The sequence below is a fragment of the Schistocerca americana genome, chromosome 9 (assembly GCF_021461395.2).
Source record: "Schistocerca americana isolate TAMUIC-IGC-003095 chromosome 9, iqSchAmer2.1, whole genome shotgun sequence".
Lineage (NCBI taxonomy): Eukaryota > Metazoa > Arthropoda > Insecta > Orthoptera > Acrididae > Schistocerca > Schistocerca americana.
In genome coordinates, this window is record NC_060127.1 from 187,021,387 (window position 1) to 187,044,628 (window position 23,242).

The 23,242-nt window shown below is 44.1% G+C and overlaps 1 protein-coding gene across 1 annotated transcript in view; it reads left to right on the forward strand.

Annotated features, from left to right (window-relative positions):
* The window catches only part of LOC124550806, a 409,782-nt gene that overhangs the window by 61,932 nt on the left and 324,608 nt on the right, over positions 1–23,242 (forward strand). The window lies entirely within an intron of this gene.

Here is a 23,242-nt window from a genome sequence, read left to right on the forward strand (position 1 = left end):
TTCATCATACGCAAGTGCTGTCAACTGTTGGGCATCACTATGAATATATCAGTAAGTCAATGTAGCAGTGTACACGGATGTGGTTGGTTCGCTTTATTCCACTGTATAACTGAGTATTGTTATGTTGCATGGTAATTGTTGAACCATCATTTTACTATTTATTACAATAGAGAATATTTCTTAATTATTTTAATCCATAAAATTAAGCCAAGTGTTCTAGGTACGTTTTGAACAGGGGGACACATTTTTGTAAAAGTCTTTCATCTAAAATTATTAAAAAATCACGTAAGAGCATTATCACATAAAGAATTGTTAGTCAAAAACTCAACGACAAAAAATAGGTCTCGCATAAGGCCCGAGTGGGTCTTGTGTAATGTATTTGTTGTAATAATAAGACTGATTATTTTTCTTTACTGAGTGTCACAGCGGACTGTTCTCTGACATAATTAATCGTGATATATGCGAAAGTTGGCACCTGTGATCACTCTTATGAGAGGGGAAAAGGAACCCGTAAAAACAATCATGACCCAAAGCAAAAAACAAAATGGTGTTTTATGGACGTAAACAAAACTTCTCAGCTTAAAGAAGAAACAGATTGCCTGGAAAACCGCTCAGGACGTAGCGTTTCCAAAAAGAGAGAGAGAGAGAGAGAGAGAGAGAGAGAGAGAGAGAGAGAGAGGGGGGGGGGGGGGGCGGAGCGAAGTGAAGAATGTGTGTGCTCGTATTCTGAGGTTCATGAACTTTTTTTGTACTGTACGAAAAATGAAAGTTTCACCAACAATTTAATCCGAATTTTGAAACCTTATTTCACATTTGTTTTGCTTTTTAAATTTTTCTGTTTGTAAATGCCAAGTGACTACCAGTTTTGTAGCTTTGTACGAGTTTTCTCTTTTTTTCCACTAACCGAAAAATAATTTGACTTTCTGGTTTTGTAGACAGTGCATCCCTGATTATACAAATTAAAAATACAGAAGCTGCCGAGCTATAATCTGGTCTTGAATGATACACCTACTATGTACACAAGCTGCGTTATTTTAGGAGTGGAGTAGTACAGTTTTTGATGTGTCGTTGCAGACAGTGAATATGGCGTATCTTCCATTTGAGGGAGAGTTTGTTGAGACTGCAGCGCCCTTTAATTCCCCTCCAGCTGGGGCGACACAGACGTCCAGAAGAGAGAGGCTTCTCATAATGGCGACCGTGGCAGGACGTCCTACAGTGTCTCCCAGCCTTTCATTAGTCTGCTTCCGACGCCTTCGCTTGACAAAACGTTGATTAGCTTGATTGCGAGCTTCAGTTGGCTCTACTTTGAAATTCAAAAGCTTGCTCGCTTCTAAGATTTGTAAGTTAATTGTACATCTCATCCTATAAGTAAGTGGTGGAGACAGACCATGTCATACATAGTTTGCATGCAACCTTTCAGCTCCATGATGTTATCCTCATTCCCTTTTGCACTGGTGCATATACGAAACTGTTATTCCCATGCCTAATTTCCTATCCAGTCAGGGAAATACGAGCAACTGTGCGTATGTTCTTATTTTTTGTTGTTTATTTTTTCTTGCTATTTTTTGGTTAGATTTCTTCAATTTTCCACATGGTTTATGTCTTCAACATGAAGTGGTAATAGGCAGCATTAGCAATAGTAGAAGCATTATCTTTCGTATCATCGTACTCTTTAACCACATGTGTACATGAAATGTGACTGAATGCCATAACTGTAAATGATTTTATTATTCTGTGATTGTTAGTTGAATCATTAAAGTAATGTACGTTCTGTTGTAGTATCTAGAGTACAGACTATAAAGTTCATGCAGCAAATTAATAAATAAATAGTAATCACGAATGAAGTTAACGCTATGGGGACAAAAGTATGTAGTTTGGAGTGGATAGGAAGAACTTCTGACAGTGAAAATATTGCAAATTTGCGAAACCTCCAACTTGAGCGAAAGACTTTGAGGGCATAGCTGAAATGTAGTTGAGGAGTTAATGAGTTTTGTACCCTGACAATGAACAACAAACAACGCTTCTAAAAAGAGCGATAGGGCGCACATCAGGTCCGGTGTGTGGCGGAGGGAACGTTGTGTACCGCTGCTAGTTGCCCCTTTTCCCGTTCCGTTTGCGAATGTTTCGTGGTAAGAACGGTTGGTTTTACACCAGGTTAGCCGAGCGCGCTAATGCGCTGCTTCCTGGACTCGGGTAGGCGCGCCGGCCCCGGATCGAATCCGCCCGGCGGATTAACGACGACGGCCGGTGTGGCGGCCAGCCTGGATGTGGTTTTTAGGCGGTTTTCCACATCGCTCTAGGTGAATACCACGCTGGTCCCCACGTCCCACCTCAGTTACACGACTCAGACATTTGGATCACATTCCCACTATTTCCTGATTTACACTAGACGCAGACAGATGGGGTACTCGGATTCCGTCCCGGGAGTACGGGGTGGCAGCAGGGAGGGCATACGACCACTCCTTAACCATTAACATGCAAAATCCGATTTAACCACGCCAACCCCTCGTACATGGCGGCACAAAGGCGCAAGCGATAGTAATGGTTGGTTGTAAGTCCCCACTCAAACCCCATTATCTCTCATTATTTCCTTCGAGTTCTTATCTTGAGATCAACATAGGAGAAAGCAATCTATTGGATGCATCAGGTGAACAGAGACTGAAGTAATCCTGAAATTTACCACATGTCTCATGTAATCTCTTCAAAATGTTTGAAATCGATTGAAAAATTTGACACACGAAGGTATAAAGAGGAGAAAATAATTGTTTGAAAAAACTATTTTATATAACACATTATTGAAACAAACTAAAAATTTTTATAATAATTTCTCCTAGCCCCACGCAGGTTCGTAGCTTCACAGAGATAATCTGTAAAACATTTGTGCTTGCGAATTGTTAATAACTATGAAAATACTTATAGAATTTAAAACGAAAAATTGGAGCGCAAGCAAACATAATTTATGGATTAACAGTTCGGCTCTGTACTATTATCTATTGCATTCACCCCATGTTTTTCGTTTTAAATTCTATAAGTATTTTCATTAGTATTTTCGGGACTATCTACATGGGTTTTCATTCCACACACGAATTAACAGGTCCCTGTTCATTCAACCGACAGCTTACAAAATTCTATTTCTCACCTTTTAAAGAGTAGCTGCCGTAAGTGGGACAAAAAGAATGTTCAGATATGCGTGAGTTCCTAAGGGACCAACTTCACACACACACACACACACACACACACACACACACACACACACACACACACGCCCAAGGGAGGACTCGACGAACCTCCGGCAGGGCTGGCCGCGCAATCCGTGACACGGAGCCTCAAACTGCGCGGCTACTCCACGCGCCAAGTGGGACAAAGACTGTGTCTTTCATGTACCTCAAAAAAGAAAAAAAAAAATCTAGATTTTGTTGCCACCCCTCTTCCAATCGAATATTGTGAGACAGTGGTGCTAAGATAGCGCCACACCTCAAGCTGAAAGTGAGGATGGTTGTCGTCATGCATAAAAATGAAATCATTGGATTCTTCGTGAAGTAGAGGAAACAACTAATTTTGCAACATGTCGAAATTCAAATGGCTCTGAGCATTATGGGACTTAACTGCTGTGGTCATCAGTCTCCTAGAACTAACAACTAGGTACTTAAACCTAACTAACCTAAGGACATCACACACATCCACGCCCGAGGCAGGATTAGAACCTGCGTCCGTAGCGGTCGCGCGGTTCCAGGCTGTAGCGCCTAGAACCGCCCGGCCACACCGGCCGGCCATAACCAGGTATGACATTCTTGTCGCAGTTTTCTCCGCAAAGATGAAAGATCGATAAACTTTGTGAACAGAAACGGCACGAAACACATTCAGTTTCGGCGAGTTTCTTTCATGTTTGACGGCGACGCCAGGATTTTGTGGCTCCGAAATTCTTACATTGTTGTGGTTTAGTTTATCCGATAGATGAAGCCCCCATTCGTCTGAAAAGATGAGTCGTTCGGAAAAAGTGTGCTTAGGTATGTCCGGGAAAAAATCATACCTTCTGTCGTGGTAGCCGGGACGCAATTACTGCACTAACTGCAAACCTGAAAGGCTTCATATGCAGACGTCGTTTCAGGACACGCCACACCGTCGTTTAAAGAAGTTCAGATTCCTGGTCTACCCGTCTTGCGGACTTCCAAGGGCTCCGTGTAAACGCTTCTCGGATAGTCTCGTCATTTCCGTCAGACGTGCGAGACCGACCAGTGCTCTTCCCATCAAATAATTCAAATGGCTGTATGCACTGTGGGAGTTAACATGTGAGGTCATCAGTCCCCTAGACTTAGAACTACTTAAACCTAACCAACCTAAGGACATCACACACATCCATGCCCGAGGCAGGATTCCAACCTGCGACCGTAGCAGCAGCGCGGTTCCGGGCTGAAGCGCCTAGAACCGCTCGGCCACAGCGGCCGACGCTCTTCCCATCGCATATCCAACCAACTTCGACGAATTTTGTATCCCAGTCTTTAATCTTCTAGTGCAGAGACGGTTTGCAGCTGAATCGACGGCGGAATGCATCTTGCCCTTGACCTTCGCGCAAATTCCAACACACAAAATGATTTCTCTTGTGGTGTGGTTGCCATGCTGCTACAAACGAGAGCGGAGTTGCGTCAGCACTTTGAAGCTGCCTCTATCCAGTGACATGCACAGTTTCTATCTTTAATAGTTTATGTCCCCCCCCACCCCCACCCCATGGACCATACACCTTGCCGTTGGTGGGGAGGCTTGCGTGCCTCAGCGATACAGGTGGCCGTACCGTAGGTGCAACCACAACGGAGGGGTATCTGTTGAGAGGCCAGACAAACGTGTGGTTCCTGAAGAGGGGCAGCAGACTTTTCAGTAGTTGCAGGGCCAACAGTCTGGCCTTGTAACACTAACCAAAACGGCCTTGCTGTGCTGGTGCTGCGAACGGCTGAAAGCAAGGGGAAGCTGCAGCCGTAATTTTTCCCGAGAGCATGCAGCTTTACTGTATGGTTAAATGATGGCGTCCTCTTGGGTAAAATATTTCGGAGGTAAAATAGCCCCCCATTCGGATCTCCCGGGGGGGGGGGGGGGGGGACTACTCAAGAGGACGTCGTTATCAGGTATCAGGAGAAAGAAAACTGGCGTTCTACGGATCGGAGCGCGGAATGTCAGATCCCTTATCGGGCAGGTAGGTTAGAAAATTTGAAAAGGGAAATGGATAGATTAAAGTTAGATATAGTGGGAATTAGTGAAGTTCGGTGGCAGGAGGAACAAGACTTTTGGTCAGGTGAATAGAGGGTTATAAATAAACAAGGCCCCGGGAGTAGACAACATTCCATTAGAACTACTGACAACATTCCATTAGAACTACTGACAACCTCGGGAGAGCTAGTACTGACAAAACTCTACCTTCTAGTGAGCAAAATGTATGAGACAGTCGAAATACCCTCAGACTTCAAGAAGAATATAACAATTACAATTCCAAAGAAAGCAGGTGTTGACAGATGTGAAAATTACCGAACTATCAGTTTAATAAACCACGACTGCAGAATACTAACGCGAATTATTTACAGACGAATGGAAAAACTGGTAGAAGCCGACCTCGGGGAATATCAGTTTGGATTCCGTAGAAATGTTGGAACACGTGAGGCAATTTGGGAGCAAAATAACTGATGATGGTCGAAGTAGAAATGATATAAAATGTAGACTGGCAATCGCAACGAAAGCGTTTCTGAAGAATAGAAATTTGTTAACAGCGAGTATAGATTTAAGTGTCAGGAAGTAGTTTCTGAAACTATTTGTATGGAGTATAGCTATGTATGGAAGTGAAACATGGACTGTAAATACTTTGGACGAGAAGAGAATAGAAGCTTTCGAAATGGGGTGCTACAGAAGAATGCTGAAGATTAGATGGGTAGGTCACATAACTAATGAGGAGGTATGAATAGAACTGGGGAGGAGTTTGTGGCTCAGCTTGACTAGAAGAAGGGATCGGTTGGTAGGACACGTCCTGAGACATCGAGGCATCACCAATTTAGTATTGGAGGGCAGTGTGCAGGGTAAAAATCGTAGAGGGAGACCAAGAGATGAATACACTAAGCAGATTCAGTAGGTTGTAGTAGGTACTGGGAGATGAAGAAGCTTGCACAGGATAGAGTAGCATGGAGAGCTGCACCACCGAGTCTCAGGAGTGAAGACCACAACAACAAAAACATAGTTTATGTGTAATAAACAATTGAAATCCGCTTTAAAAGCGTGTTGCATTAAAAACAATTAATTAAATATTACTCTGCCCGAGCCAGTGTGGCTGCCTTCGTCCTGCTTTTACATAATTCACACGTCCCTGTTTTCACACACGGAACAAGCCGCGGAAAGAATGGTTGGGGGCGAGGTACGGTGTCAGAAGGGGGTGTGCTGCGATTCTCGTTTGACCGGCGCGGCGCGGCGCACTGCTTTCCTAGCATTCTCCGCTCCCGGCCCGGAAGCCTACCGGCTCCGGCGACTGAAAGCGGCTGGAATCCGATAGCGCCGGCCGCGATCCAGACCGGGAGAAAGTCTGCACAGTCCAGGCGGTCAGTCCAGCAGCCGAGAACCGACCGGTCGCTGCTGGCGGAAACACAGCGACAGACTCTGTCAGCAGAATTGCGTTTTCTGTGTGGTCCATCTGTTTCGACAGGACTCTTACAAGTTCAGCTACACTTACTGATACTATAGTGAAGCGCCAAAGAAACTGGTATAGGCATTCGTATTCAAATACAGAAATATGTAAACATGCAGAATACGGCGATGCGGACAGCAACGCCTATACAGGGTGAAAAGTATTTAAACCGACAAACTCTGTAGGGGACATCAAAACAAATATTTTTCCCTAATGTCATTTTTCCCTATGAGGAGTATTTAAACTGGTAGAGAAAGTTTCTTTGGCGGCAAATTAGTTAAACCAACAAACAATTTTCAATTTTTTTTATGACCGAGAGACAACACATTAAAACAACCCAATTTCAGTTACAGTAGTTTTTCAAAAATGCCTCCATTGATACGTAAACAAAGGTGACACCGTCGGATCATGTTCTGTCTGACATGGGCAAAACCCCAGGAGTATCCTGAATGGTTCCTGCTGCTGCTGCTACTATCCAGGCAATCAGATCCTCTTCTGATGCAACAGGAGTTGCGTAAACAGGGTTGCGTATCTCTCCCCGCGCAAAACAGTCCAGAGGGGACATATCTGGGGATCTAGCAGGCCATGGTACAGGACCACCTCTGCCAATCCACGTTTCTAGGAACCGTCGGTCCAGGAATCGACGCACTCGACTGAAATGTGCCGGCGCCCCGTCATGTTGGAAACACATGCGTTGTCTTGTAGGGAACGCGACGTCTTCCAGCAATTCTGGCAATGCTCTGGCGAGAAAATTGTAATAATGCCTGACATTTAATGGCCTAGGTAGCAGATACGGCCCAATTAAACAGTCCCCAACAACACCGACCCACACATTAACGAAGAACTGCACTTGATGAGCGCTAGTAACTATGCCATGTGGGTTATCCTCACTCCAAACATGCGAATTGTGCATGTTGAAGACTCCATCACGCCAGAACGTTGCTTCATTGGTAAACAACACAGAGGATGGAAATGTAGGATGCATTTCACACTGTTCCAGGTACTACTGCGAAATCTGTGCTCTGGGTGGATGATCAACTGCTTCCAGGTTGTGGGCACGCTATAAGTGAAATGGACGTAACAATTGCTCTCAAAGAACTGTTCATACATTCGTCTGATTCGTCCCCATGTTTCGTGCAATTGCACGAGTGCTGATTGAAGGATCCCGCTCCACATGCTGCAAGACAGCTTCCTCAAATTGCAGCGTTCTTACCGTGCGACGGCGTCCCTGTCCAGGTAATCTGCTAAATGACCCGGCCTGACGCATACGTTGGTACACAGCAGCAAAGGTCGTATGATGCGGGACACGCCGATTAGGTTATTGTTGTTGATAAACCCGCTGTGCAGCTCGTCCGTTGTGGTGCGCTACGTAGTACGCACCAACCATGTCAGTGTACTCACTCCAGGTGTTTCGCTCTATTAGTAAACAGAGACGATGCACTACTACACTGGTGGACAGCAGTTGCCTACAACTGAAGAGCGTAATACGCCCCCTAACAAATGAAGATAGTAATACGGCCTCTAACAACTGAAGAGCGTAATACGGCCGCCGCCGGTTTAAATAACACTCATAGGAAAAAATGACATTAGGGAAAAATATTTGTTTTGATATCCCCTAAAACCTCCCAGAGTTTGTCGGTTTAAATTCTTTTCACCCTGTATAAGACCACAAGTTTCTGGCGCAGTTGTTAGATCGGTTACTGCTGCTACAATACCAGATCATAAAGATTTAAATGAGTTTGAAAGTGATATTATAGTCGGCGCACGAACGATGCGACACAGCATCTCCGAGATACCGACGAAGTGAGGATTTTCCCGTTCGACCATCTCACCAGTAAACTGACAATACCAGGAATCCGGTAAATCATTATATCTCCGACATCGCCGCGGCTGGAGAAATATCCGCAAGATTGGGACCAACGACGACTGAATACAATCTTTCGACGTCACAGAAGTGCAACCCTTCCGCAAATTGGTGCTGATTTCAGTGCTGAGGTATCAACAAGGGTGAGCGCAGCGTGCGTACCATTCAACGAAACATCATCGATATGGGCTTTCGTAGGCGACGGCCCACACGTGTACCCTTGATGACTGCACGACACAAAGCTTTACGCATCGCCTGGACCCGTCAACACCGACTTCGGACTGCTGATGGCTGGAAACATGTTTCCTGGTCTGACGAGTCTCATTTCAAATTGTATCAGACTGTACGTGTATGGAGACAACCTCATGAATCCATGGACCCTGCATGTCAACAGGGTACCGTTCAAGCTGGTGGGGACTCTGTAATGGTGTGGGATGTGTGCAGATGGAGTGATATGGGACCCCTGATAACTCTAGGTACGACTCTGACATGCAACATGTACGTAAGCGTCCTGTGTGATCATCTGCATTCATTTGTGTCCATTGTGGATTCCGACGGACTTGGGCAATTCCAGTAGGACAATGCGACACCCAATACGTCCATAATTGCTACAGAGTGTCTCCAGGAACACTCTTCTGAGTTTAAACACTTACGCTGGCCACCAAACTTCCCAGACATGACCGTTATTAAGCATATCTGGGATGCTATGCAAGGAGCTCTCCAGAAGAGATCCCCACCCCGTGGTACTCTTACGCAGTTAGGGACAGCCCTGCAGGATTCGTGGTGTCAGTTCCCTCGGGCACTACGTCAGATATTAAGCGAGTTCATGCTACGTCGTGTTGCGGCACTTCTGCGTGCTCGCCGGACCCCTACACTTTATTAGGCAGGTGTACCTGTTTCTTTGACTCTTCAGTGTAGACTCTGAGATGACAGAAATCGGGGGAATACGGTATGCAGCTTTACAGAGGGCGGTTGTATTGCGTACACGAGGTATGAAAGGGCACTACATTGGCGGAGCAGTCATTTGTACTTACGCGATACATCGGAAAGGAGACTAATACTTCACGTAGCAGTCATGGTTGAGCGTATTACATCTTACATGACAGGCTAAATTTCCGGAAAATGTGTGCAAGGCGGGTACCGAAAGAATTGTCAGTGCAGCATTAGGGGCAAAGGATGGGCGTCTCTCGTAAACATTTGGCCCCTTTATCATCGCTAGGGAGATGGATTTTTACAGCAAATCGGAGCTTGATGACTCATCACGAAACGGAAAGTAATGCTGCGAGTATGATTTGGAAACGCCCGTCGTCACCACAAGTTAAGAAATTTAAACGTCAACCACCAGCTGGTGAGATTGTGCCAACACTAATCTCGGACATGGAACGCATGGTAGCCGTTCATTCACACCAAGAGACGAAATTGTGTGCAGTGAGAACTGTTGTGACGTTGCGAACTAAACGAAACCTGCAGTCACATCTACGAGTAAATGTCGCGGAAAACTGCGCAAAGCTGTCATCTTCCAGCAAGATAACGCTCGGCCACATTCTGCCAAATTAATGCCCGAAACAGTAAAGGTGTTGACATTTTCGAATTACTGGAACACGCGCCATACAGTTCAGACATGGCTCCAGGCGATTTCTGTATTTTTTGGACCATTGAAGGAAGCGCTCAGTGGAAGAAGATTAGCAACCGATGCAGAACTCATTGACGCGGTGCTAAACTGGTTACACGTGCAACCAAAGAACTTGCCGCATTGCATCGTCAACAGAATAACGCAGGCACTGCAATGTCGTAAAAACTTTTTTTCCTACGTAAATCGGAAAACTTGTGAAATGTTGGACAAAGTGCGTTGAAGTGCAGAGAGATTATGTAGAAAAATAATTTCTATAATCAGAATAAATATTCCTTTTCTCAGAAGTATCTTTACTATTTGAGTTCCGCTCGTACATCCAAAAGAACAGACACTGCAGTGACTACAGCCGTTTACGAAATAAACGCAATATATTAGCGTGTGCGATTATGGACAGTTATCAGCTTTATAATGAGATGACAAGAATGAAATTTTCTCTTATCATTCTGTGGCGGGGGTCATGGGGCGTAAAGTGTGTTGGAAGTTGCTAAGTGCTCATACTCTCAAATATTGGATGAATATTGCTCAAGTGAGTGAGACGCTTACCAGATAGGACTAATAGGGGGTACTGAACGAACGCGGAGAAGACCAGCACAAATGGTCACAGGTTTGTTTAATCCAGGGGAGAGTATCACAGAGGTACTGAAGGAAATGACTCTTGAAGACAGACGAAACAACCCCGAGAAAATCTAATAACAAAGTTTCAAGAACCGGCTTTAAATGTTTATTAGGCAGGTGTACCTGTTTCTTTGACTCGTCAGTGTAGACTCTGAGGACAGAAATCGCGGGGATACGGTATGCAGCTCTAGGAATATACTACAGTCCCCTACGCATCGCTGACCAAGGAATAAGATTAGAATAATTACTGCAGCACAGAGACATTCAAACTATCATTCTTCCCGCACTCCATACGTGAATGGGAGAGAATGAAACCGTAATAACTGGTACAATGGGATGTACCCTTTGCCAAGCACCTCACCGTGGTTTGCGGAGTATAGATGTAGATGTAGAATAACGATATGTAGATGTAGATTAACAATATAGGACAATCTTAGTAGCCCTCTTAGATTGTTTGCAGATGATGCTGTGATTTACCGTCTTGTAAAGTCATCAGATGACCGAAAAGAATTGCAAAATGATTTAGATAAGATATCTGTATGGTGCGAAAAGTGGCAATTGACCCTGTATAAAGGAAAGTGTCAAGTTATTCACACGAGTACTAAAAGAAGACCACTAAATTTCGATTACGCGATAAGTCACAGAAATCTGAAGGCTGTAAATTCAACTAAATACATAGGGATTACAATTACAAATAACCTAGATTGGAACGATCACATACGTAATGTTGTGGGTAGCGCAAACCAAAGACTGCGATTCATTGGCAGAACACTTAGAAGGTGCAACAGATCTACTAAAGAGACTGCTTACACAACGCTTGGCCGCCCTATTCTGGAGTATTGCTGTGCGGTGTGGGATCCGCATCAGGTGGGACTGACGGATGACATCGAAAAAGTACAAAGAAGGGCGGATCTTTTTGTATTATCGCGAAACAGCGGAGATAGTGCAACAGACATTATACGTGAATTGGAGTGGCAATCACTAAAGCAAAGGCGTTTTTCATTGCGACGGGATCTTCTCGTGAAATGTCAATCACCAGTTTTCTCCTCTGATTGCCAAAACATTCTGTTGGCACCCACCTACATGGGGGGAAATGATCGTCACGGTAAAATAAGTGAAATCAGGGCTCTCACAGCAAAATTTATGTGCTCGTTTTTCCCGCGCGCAGGCACTTTATTGTGAATAGCAGAGTAATCATGTAGATGTGGATGAATATAGTCTGGGTAATTTTCGCGCTGTGAGTTACACCGTCTGAAGACTTGCTCACAGTTTCTAACAGTTCCTCTTGTCCTACCGTGTTTGAATGTCCTACCGTGTCCTACCGTGTTTGAATGTTTAACATAAGATTAAACCTCTTTTATTAGATTACGACACTACTTTAAATTCGCTCCTTGATATACAGAGTGCTCAGAAAAAGTCTTAAAAGCTTGTAATGGTGTTGCAGGGTAGGTTGCTGAGAAATAATAGTTAAGAAAAAATTGCAGGCTTCACGCCGTTTACCGAGTTAATTACCAATGAAGTTAACCAATCGGGCCGTTGCACGCTCAAATTCCAGAGGCCCGCCAGAGACGGCGTCGCCAGACGTTACGCTTCGTTTGGTTTCCTAAGAGCGAACAAGACAGCGTGATACACGAAACTGGGCACAGGATGGTTGTGGAGATCGAACCCGAGCCACGGGCTGAGCCGTCTCGTGCGCTATCATCCACCCTATGAGAGTAACTTTTGACTGTGTTGACCACAAGATATTACTGCAGAAGTTGGACCATTATGGAGTAAGGGGAGTAGCTTACAATTGGTTCGCCTCTTACTTTAAGAACAGAAAGCAGAAGGTAATTCTCCGCAATATTGAGAGTGGTAGAGATGTTCAGTCCCAATGGGGCACTGTTAAGTGGGGCGTTCCCCAAGGGTCGGTGCTGGGCCACTGCTTTTTCTTATTTATATAAATGATATGCCTTCTAGTATTACAGGTGATTCAAAAATATTTCTGTTTGCTGATGACACCAGCTTGGTAGTGAAGGATCTTGTGTGTAGTATTGAAACAGTATCAAATAACGTAGTTCATGAAATAAGTACGTGGCTTGTGGAAAATAATTTGATGCTAAATCACAGTAAGACTCAGTTTTTACAGTTTCTAACTCACAATTCAACAAGTACCGGTATTTTGATCAGACAGAATGGGCATATTATAAGCGAGACGAAACAGTTCAAGTTCCTAGGCGTTCGGATAGATAGTAAGCTGTTGTGGAAAGCCCATGTCCAGGATCTTGTTCAGAAACTAAATGCTGCTTTATTTACCATGAGAACAGTATCTGAAATAAGTGACACTTCAACACGAAAAGTAGTCTACTTCGCATATTTTCATCCGTTTTTGACATTGCCCTCATAGTATAAATTTTGTTTAATGTCGTTTGTTGTTAGCAATATTACCCTATTCCCAAGAGTTAGCAGCTTTCACTCAGTTAATACTAGGCAGAAATCAAATCTGCATGTGGAATGCACTTCAAAAATGGCTCTGAGCACTATGGGACTCAACTGCTGTGGTCATAAGTCCACTAGAACTTAGAACTACTTAAACCTAACTAACCTAAGGACATCACACACATCCATGCCCGAGGCAGGATTCGAACCTGCGACCGTAGCGGTCGTGCGATTCCAGACTGTAGCGCCTTTAACCGCTCGGCCACTCCGGCCGGCTGAATGCACTTCCTTGACTCTTGTGCAGAAAGGAGTGCAGTATTCTGCTGCATCCATTTTCAATAAGCTACCACAAGAACTCAAAAATCTTAGCAGTAGCCCAAACTCTTTTAAGTCTAAACTGAAGAGTTTCCTCATGGCTCACTGCTACTATTCTGTCGAGGAGCTCCTGGAAGAGCTGAAAAATTAAGCAAATTCCAGTGTTACATTGTTGATTTTCTTTATTTAAACTTACGACTTGTCGCCTGAATATGTTTTTTATATTTCATTTTATTTGTTTCTACTTTCGTGTTATAATTTCATGTATTGACTCGTTCCATGACCATGGAGACTTCTCCTTAATTTGGTCCCACGGAACAATAAATAAATAAACTAATTGTATCTGGTGGGACGCAACGTCCTGATTGGATAACTTCACTTCCAAATGACTCGGAAAATACGCAACGTATCGAATTTTTTCCTTAACATTTATTTGTCAGGACAGCCTACCGTGAAACACCCTTACAGACTTTTCAGACTGTTTCTGATCATCCTATATGTTGAAACTCTTATTTTTGTTGCCGCCGGCCGTGGTGGCCGAGCGGTTCTAGGCGCTTCAGTTCGGAAAAACGCGGCTGCTACGGTCGCAGGTTCGAATCCTGCCTTGGGCATGGATGTGTGTGATGTGCTTAGGTTAGTTAGGTTTAAGTAGTTCTAAGTTCTAGGGGACTGATGACCTCAGCTGTTAAGTCCCATAGCGCTCAGAGCCATTTGAACCATTTTGTTGCCCTTGGGAGCCGTCAGATAGACAACCTGCAAGTAGGACTGTGCACCATAAGTCATGAACAGGGTCAGCCTTTTAGTAATATACAGGGTGTTCCCGTAAAAGCGTGCAAAAGTTTAACATGCTCCACTGAACAATTTGAGGTGGGGAACCTGGGGTCAGGGAAGCCATGTTAAGCTGATAACAGGAATAAAATTACATTACTAAGTACTTTTTTATTTAAAATAGTTAACTACAAATACCATCATTGACACAATAAACGTACCATTTGCGCCGAATCTTACAGAATTTGATAAAATCGGTGACCAAGTTTGAGACGCGCCCTGACAAATATCCCTGATGTGCTTTGAATCACATCAGAGGCAGCTGCAATTCTGGCATCTAATTTCACCTCCATATCCACTGGGGTCTCAAGCACAAGTGACTTAAGATATCCCCAAAGGAAATAATCAACTGGATTCAGGTCAGGTGGTCTCGCAGGCCAAGGAATAGGACCTCACCTTCCAATCCCGCGACCAACAAATACTATACTAGTACTGCCCCCTCATACTATAGTGTACGTCTCTAAATAGCACCGAGTAATGAATGGTCTATCGCTGATTCATAGCAAGTTCTGTCATGGGACAATGTAAATACGATGCAACAGAGCCACCTGATGGAGAAGTAAAGTAAACAAAACCTGCAGCATGACTTCCTAGTAATCAGGCTAGTCCTCCTCGTTCCCTTGCAGGAAATAAAGAATGTATAAATAAACAGCACAGTACGTGTAAACGTGTGTGCATGTTAGTCGTATGGAAATGAGCGTACGGCATTGTGGGCCGGGAGTCCCCCATTCGGGGAAGTTCGGTCGCCGAGGGCAAGTGCTTGTTGCATTCGACGCCACATTGGGCGACTTGCGCGTCGGATATGGGGATGAAATGATGGTGAGGACAAAACAACACTCAGTCCCTGAGCGGAGAAAATCTCCTACCCAACCGGAAATCGAACCCGGGCCCCCTTGGCGTGGCATTCCGCCGCGCTGGCCACTCAGCTAACGGGCGCGGTCATGTTAGTCGTAAATAAGCTGGAAAACGATAATGCTAGACGAAGCGGTAAATAAGTTTACTTTCATACCTCCTTAAGCAGACTTCTCCGGCCTCAGGTTCCCTAACTCAAATCATTCAGTGGAACATCCTCGCCGGCCGGTGTGGCCGTGCGGTTCTAGGCGCTACAGTCTGGAACCGCGTGACCGCTACGGTCGCAGGTTCGAATCCTGCCTCGGGTATGGATGTGTGTGATTTCCTTAGGTTAGTTAGGTTTAAGTAGTTCTAAGTTCTAGGGGCTGATGACGACAGGTGTTAAATACCATAGTGCTCAGAGCCATTTGAACCATTTTTGAACATCCTCGACGTCCTGTTACATGTTTGGTCGTTCTTAAAGAAACACCCTGTTGATATTGTGTACGATAATTGTCCTATAATACTCCCTTGCATAGCGCCCGATTTGCTGTGCTCTATTTCCGAGGAACTTTACAAGTCAGTCAGGCCTAAATTTGGGTTGCTGCAGAGGCCACGGAGTCTTGGTGCGAGGTGTCCCGATACGGCTAAAACCAAGGGGAAAACCGTGAAACGAAGCCATCAGCTGGCAGTCGTCGGGGCAGAAGGCATACGTTGGGAGAAACTGAGGACAGTGTGTTCTGCCAGCGCCATGCGTATCCTCGGGCGCACACACCTGCTGGCTGTCCCTGGCACGCAGTGAAAGTGGGGGAGATTGGAATGCATCAGCTGTGTGGCCGAGCGCGGCGGCGGTGTAGCAACCGTACGGCGGGCGAGATTTGCCATCGTCCCTCTCTGAAACGCGTCCATTCACATCCATATACTGCGAAGCACTCTGAGGGTTTCTTCCCATTCCATTCAAGTATGAAGCGCTTCAGGAGTGACTGCCTCTTCGCGATCCATAGAGTAGTAACAGATAGTTATTTTAGTACATTCCTAGATTACTCAGTAAAATTTGGTTCTTCAAACTTTGTAAGTGGGCTCCCTCAGGATAGTTTTCACCGGTCTTCAAACCTCTGCCAGTACAGCTTCCTCAGATCTCCGTGATACTTCCTCGTGAGTAAAACAAACTTGTAACGTTCTTGCTGTAATTCTTTGTATACGAGGTGCATTCAAGTTCTAAGGCCTCCGATTTTTTTTCTCTGGACTGGAAAGAGATAGAAACATGCGCATTGTTTTAAAATGAGGCCGCTTTCATTGTCAATATGTCCCAGAGATGGCAGCACCGTACGGCAGATGGAATTTTACCGCCAGCGGCGAGAATGAGAACTGTTTTAAATACTTAAAATGGCGACTTTTTCCTTACTTGAACAGCGTGCAATCATTCGTTTTCTGAATTTGCGTGGTGTGAAACCAATTGAAATTCATCGACAGTTGAAGGAGACATGTGGTGATGGAGTTATGGATGTGTCGAAAGTGCGTTCGTGGGTGCGACAGTTTAATCAAGGCAGAACATCGTGTGACAACAAACCGAAACAACCTCGGGCTCGCACAAGCCGGTCTGACGACATGATCGAGAAAGTGTTTTGGGGGATTGCCGAATGACTGTTGAACAGATGGCCTCCAGAGTTGGCATTTCTGTGGGTTCTGTGCACACAATCCTGCATGACGACCTGAAAATGCGAAAAGTGTCCTCCAGGTGGGTGCCACGAATGCTGACGGACGACCACACGGCTGCCCGTGTGGCATGTTGCCGAGCAATGTTGACGCGCAACGATAGCACGAATGGGACTTTCTTTTCGTCGGTTGTGACAATGGATGACACGTGGATGCCATTTTTCAATCCAGAAACAAAGCGCCAGTCAGCTCAATGGAAGCACACAGATTCACCGCCACCAAAAAAATTTCGGGTAACCGCCAGTACTGAAAAAATGACGGTCTCCATGTTCTGGGACAGCGAGGGTGTAATCCTTACCCATTGCGTTCCAAAGGGCACTACGGTAACAGGTGCATCCTATGAAAATGTTTTAAAGAACAAATTCCTTCCTGCACTGCAACAAAAACGTCCGGGAAGGGCTGCGCGTGTGCTGTTTGACCAAGACAACGCACCCGCACATCGAGCTAACGTTACACAACAGTTTCTTCATGATAACAACTTTGAAGTGATTCCTCATGCTCCCTACTCACCTGACCTGGCTCCTAGTGACTTTTGGCTTTTTCTAACAATGAAAGACACTCTCCGTGGCCGCACATTCACCAGCCGTGCTGCTATTATCTCAGCGATTTTCCAGTGGTCAAAACAGACTCCTAAAGAAGCCTTCGTCGCTGCCATGGAATCATGGCGTCAGCGTTGTGAAAAATGTGTACGTCTGCAGGGCGATTACGTCGAGAAGTAACGCCAGTTTCATCGATTTTGGGTGAGTAGTTAATTAGAAAAAAAATCGGAGGCCTTAGAATTTGAATGCACCTCGTACTTTCAATGCAGTATCCTAACCCCCAAAATCAGTTAGTATTGGAGTCGGTCAAGTCTAACAAATACCACGATGCGAAGATTTCTAAGAATATGAAACGGAACTATCACATAGGCTCAGTAGTAGGGAAAGAAGGTGGCAGACTTCGGCTCGAGAGGAGAATACTAATGAAATACAGTCAATATACAAACACTCGTGGAATCCATCCTAGAATATTGCCGAAATGTGTAGGACCAGCACGGGTCCTGGTAGGACTAACGGTGGACGTATCGTTGAGATAAAACACGCCTGCCTCATAATCTAGCTTACTAAACATAAAAACCTTTTTTTTTTTTTTTGCTTTAGCTGCCCTTTGTACTTTTGCTAATGTTTGTTTCTACAAATTCCTCATGGTCACTGATATCGCAGTCTACTAGGTCATCACCGAATAGGTGTATAAGTGCAGATATTTTATTGGCAACTGAGGACAGTGTACTCAGCAACACTGTATCAGTATTTACCTCATTAGCGGACTAATTATTATAACTTTTCCTGTCTGGACGCAGTTGTATAGGTGGCAAGAGCAAACCATTAATGCTTATTTTCCCCTGGGCAGCAGGACAGGTGTTCAAGTGTGGAAAACGGTTAGTCTACACTGACAGGTGTCGTCCTCTTAGTAGTGCAGTTACATCTGTGCAGGAGACATCAGGTAGTAAATTATGTGACGTGTTTGCCGGAAGAGACGCAGTGAAGAAACAACTAAGACATGAAGTAAGTTCAGGGTGACAAATTATTGAACTACACGAAAAAATCGGAAATTAGTTACAAACTATGGCGTAGACACACTTTATTCAACATGTAAAAGTCGCTACAGATATTCGGATTTATGTTATGACATGTTCGACATACGTGTCATCATTGGCAATGATGTGGCGCGGACAAATACCGAAATTCTGCATGACCCGCTGAAGTGTCGAAACATCGAGATGACGTCCTGAATGGCTGTTTTCAACTCAGCAAAGGTTTCGGGGGTTATTGCTTTACACCTTTTCTTTAATATAGCACCAGAAAAAGGAGTCGCATGTGTTCAGATACGGAGAATATGGCAGCCAATCGAGAGCCATGTCTGTAGCCTCTGAGTACCCCAGAGCCGGAATGTTGTCCCCAAAGTGCTCATCTTGTCGAAATCGGTTTACTTTGGATAATGAGAATGAAATCACCTTCCAAAACCTTCACCTATCGTTCGGTACTCTCCGCGCCATCAAAGAATGTCGCACTGATTATTTCGCGACTGGGCGTTGCACGCCACGCAGTCAACCTGTAACACTACGCTACTGCGCACGATACTTATTAAAGCCTGTACTATGGTAAGTTAACGGGCTTCACCTTATAAGAAAGGATTTTGGTATATATGTTGACCGCGTGTACCTGAATGGGGGCAAAATCAGACTTTCACCCACTCAGTAACAACAATGATACGTCAAGCAAGTCTGAAGTGCAACTACACGTTAGGACGGACAAGAAACAACACATCAGATGCTACCAAATTGTTAATAATACGGTCGCCAGCCTAATTAGGCATTAACTGAGTTTCTTCCCAGTACAAGTTCATGTACGTTGATACAAAACAACACGTAATAACACTGCATACTATGGTAAATTTTAGAACCAGAAAATTTACTGAACTAATGATTTCACTTTCTGTACTAATATGGACAAGCCATAAATACACAACAATACACTATAATGTTTACTACAAACTTCGTACTGTCTATTGATCTGATTAAAATCGGGCATAGGTTACACTAGAAATAGCACTTTCGAAACACACATACAATATCAATTTTGAAAAAGGTACAACACTAATAAATTTTGGTTTTATATTGACTTTAACTTTGCTGGTCAAATCAGTTCAGTACACTTCAGAATTTAAATGAATAGAAAAGAAAAAGGGGGGGACCCTGAAACTGTTATGATCACTGTATTGAAACTATTAACTATTGAAAGCATTAAGCACTCAAGATTTCCAATATATGAATTACTACTCTTTTTATCATATTTCCTGCTCATTTAACTACTATTATTTTTGTCTCAAATTAATTAAACTTCATTACTAAACCAATTTCAACATTATCCTCCAACTTTGCCAGACCTATATTATTTGTCTATTATTTCATTAACAACAAAGTTCTTTAAACATCATTATACCATAGCTAGGTCTGCAGGTAATTATTATTAACATAAATTTTAATTCTTCATCTCGGGACACTCGGATTGCACAACATGTGGAAAGGACCCTGTCTAGGTTAGTGATGAGGATAATTAAATGATAGGACAGTTCTGGTAAAAGTTAAGTTGTTATTGAACAGTAAGGAACAAAAGTAACACTGGTCCATACGAACACAGTACTAACATTTTCAACCTGTTCGTATCGAAGCGGCGGTTGGCGGGCGGCGAGATGACGAGGCGCAGAACACACATACAAGCACAGCTATGGCTCTTGATGTATCGGCACTTTACTTCTTCATAGCGTCGCAATATTTTTCCACTTAGTGCCAATGGAATACTGCCATGCTGTATAGTCGTCGGAAACGGCACATCCGAGGCTCAACGAAATCACGTTTTCCAGGAGAGCCTCCTCGATCCAGAACGTGTTTCTCAGACCGATGCCCAACTCCGACTACTACTGCTGAGCCCGTTGTGCCGTGCCGCGCCCGCGTGCATTTTCCCGCGCTCGCCTGCCATCCACCTTTTACCGCTCCCCTACAGACAGGGTATTCACCAAAGGTTTTGCATTCTACATATCCTAACACATTGCCTATGTATGGACCAGGCGCACAATTACAACTTTAACATCTTACAACAGTTTCAACACTTCTTATATTTCCATTTTGTTATAATATTGCCTGCAATTTGACATAAACATTAATATTCACATCGAAAATTGTTTACAGTTTCTTTAACATAATGACATGAAAAGAAAAAAGAAATGAAATCAGAACATCGCTTACCCTAATTTATCGAAAATCAGAAGAAAAAATTATTATGTGTACAGTTGTTGTTACAAACCGTTGAGGGTGAAGTGACTTTCCGATCGCGAAATGCGGATTCTGTGTCCACCAAATGCGCCAGTTTTGCTTACTGACGAACCCATCCAATGAAAGTGGGCTTCACCGCTAATCCAAACCATACTAATTCCCAACATGCCACGCAGCCAAACGTGCAGTTTGAACGTCCTAACGCAAACCGTTCAGAAGTTATGACGATTTTATTTCATACAATAATTGACACCCTGTATATATTAATGTACCAATGTACACAACATCGGCGTTTTTACCTCTAACGCACTATATAATGGGCGATCTAAAAGTTTCAGTTCGAAGGCCGCACGGTCCAGAATCGGTATGCCAATCACGCGTAGTCGCCGTAAGCACTGAGGCAATGATGCCACTGGTGCAGCGGGTTGAAGGCACCCGTTTGGGAAAACTCCGTGTCCTGCTGCGTGAAGAAGTCCGTGCTGCACATCCTCGTCCAATAAGAATCGTGGACTCTTCACGACCTTTCCTTAAGGGAGGCGTCATAATCGTGGGGATGGACCAGGACCCCAGGTCGTGGTCTCGACTGCCTCCAACTTGAGTTGGCGTAAATTAATAGTTACGACATTTGCGTCTTGTGTCGAATAGCAACCAACATGGAGCTTGGCGCACCATTCCACAACGATGCTTTTCGACAGACGTGCAGCCCCCACACACATTCTTCGTTCTTCGATGGATCTCTAGCCAAGAAAAGAATAACATGGACAAGGGACCTTTTTGGATGTATTTTGTATGAACGTCGCTGTAGTACACGTTTCCACACCTACTGGACACACGTCGGAAAGACACGGATGCCACGCTCATCCCACGCTCACACATCGGTGCTTATATACCCGCTACTCTGTATGTACGCTGCAACAACGGCTTCAGGTGGAAACTTCCCCATCGCCCATTACATGACTACCATGGGTGGGCTTCCGAATTTTCAGAGGGGCCGTTTAACATTGTTTCACAGCATGGATTTTCGCACCAACCACAAAAACGACTGTAATTATCACAGTTGATTGTTGAATAATTAGCCTTCTCCCCTGCTGACACTTTCGCACTAGCGGACTACTTACAAGGGAACCTCCACATCGCACCCCCCTCAGATTTAGTTATAAGTTGGCACAGTGGATAGGCCTTGAAAAACTTCTACCACGGCACTCCTGAGCTCACATTATCCTTGATGTTGCCTATCTTGCTCATGGACTACTCAGTTTGTATATTTTGCTTAATTTTTTCATAGTTCCACACAACTTCTTCCTGTTTTCTCGATTGATCTGTGTTCAGTTTTTCAAGGCCTGTCCACTGTGCCAACTTATAACTAAATCTGAGGGGGGTGCGATGGGGAGGTTCCCTTGTTAGAAGAGCCGAAGGATCTTACGTGGAGTTTTGCTTAATAATAACTACTAATGAAGACGACTGGAGGTGCTCGGACAAGAACTGTAATGACAAAATTTTCACAACCGGAAGAGATCACAATTTATATTTTCTGTATGTCCACCCATGTAGCAGGAGGTCTCTGGGACGACAGCCGTTCACTATAGTGACAAATAAAAACACCTACAGCCGTCCTTATGATTTGATTTTATTTTGTCGCTACCAGTTTCAACGCTTCAGTGAGACATCTTCAGGCTGTTTTTGATGCGGTACAGGTTGACATGATCCCCATGCATAACATATCAGTTGCCAGCGTTACTGGATACGGGGATAATCTGAAAACTTAACGTGTCAGCATTCCAACCATGAACTGTCAACTCGTTGGAATGCTGACACGCAAGTTTTCAGATTATCCCCGTATCCATAACGCTATCAACTGATATGTTATGCATGGGGATCATGTCAACCTGTACCGCATCAAAAACAGCCTGAAGATGACGCGCTGAAGCGTTGAAACTGGTAGCGACAAAATAAAATAAAATCATAAGGACGGCTGTAGGTGTTTTTATTTGTCACGATGTGTATTTTCTGTTGGACGCAATCACGTAGTTTTACCTATGACTTCAAAAATTACAATTTAAAACTATAAAACCAAATTTCAAACATGAAATTTAAAAATTGTTCTTCCTCTGCTTGGCAAGCATACATCAAAATAAATATAAAATATGTGAACGGTTGTTTTCAGGAATACTCCCCCGCAGATTTCGCTGGTTGCAGTTTTCATATATCCAAGCAGATACGCCGAAATCTGGCAGAAAGCAGACGTATAGTTTGGAATATCCGACTGCGCATGAAATTGAGTTGCTCGAGCAGATAGGAATTAATACAGAAAATGAGCTAAGGTGTTGGCTCTAATTTTACCTGTCTGCTACTTTAAATAAAGTAATGAAGTTCAGACCTTACTACAGGTCCGTTTGTTAGCCTGCTTTGGATCTATATCTTCATCTAATAACATACTCCGCAAGCCACCGTACGGTGCGTGGCAGTGGGTACTCTGTACTACTAATAATCACTTCCTTTCCTGTTCCATTTGCAGAGCACGGAACATGATTGTCTATATACCTCCGTACGAGCGGT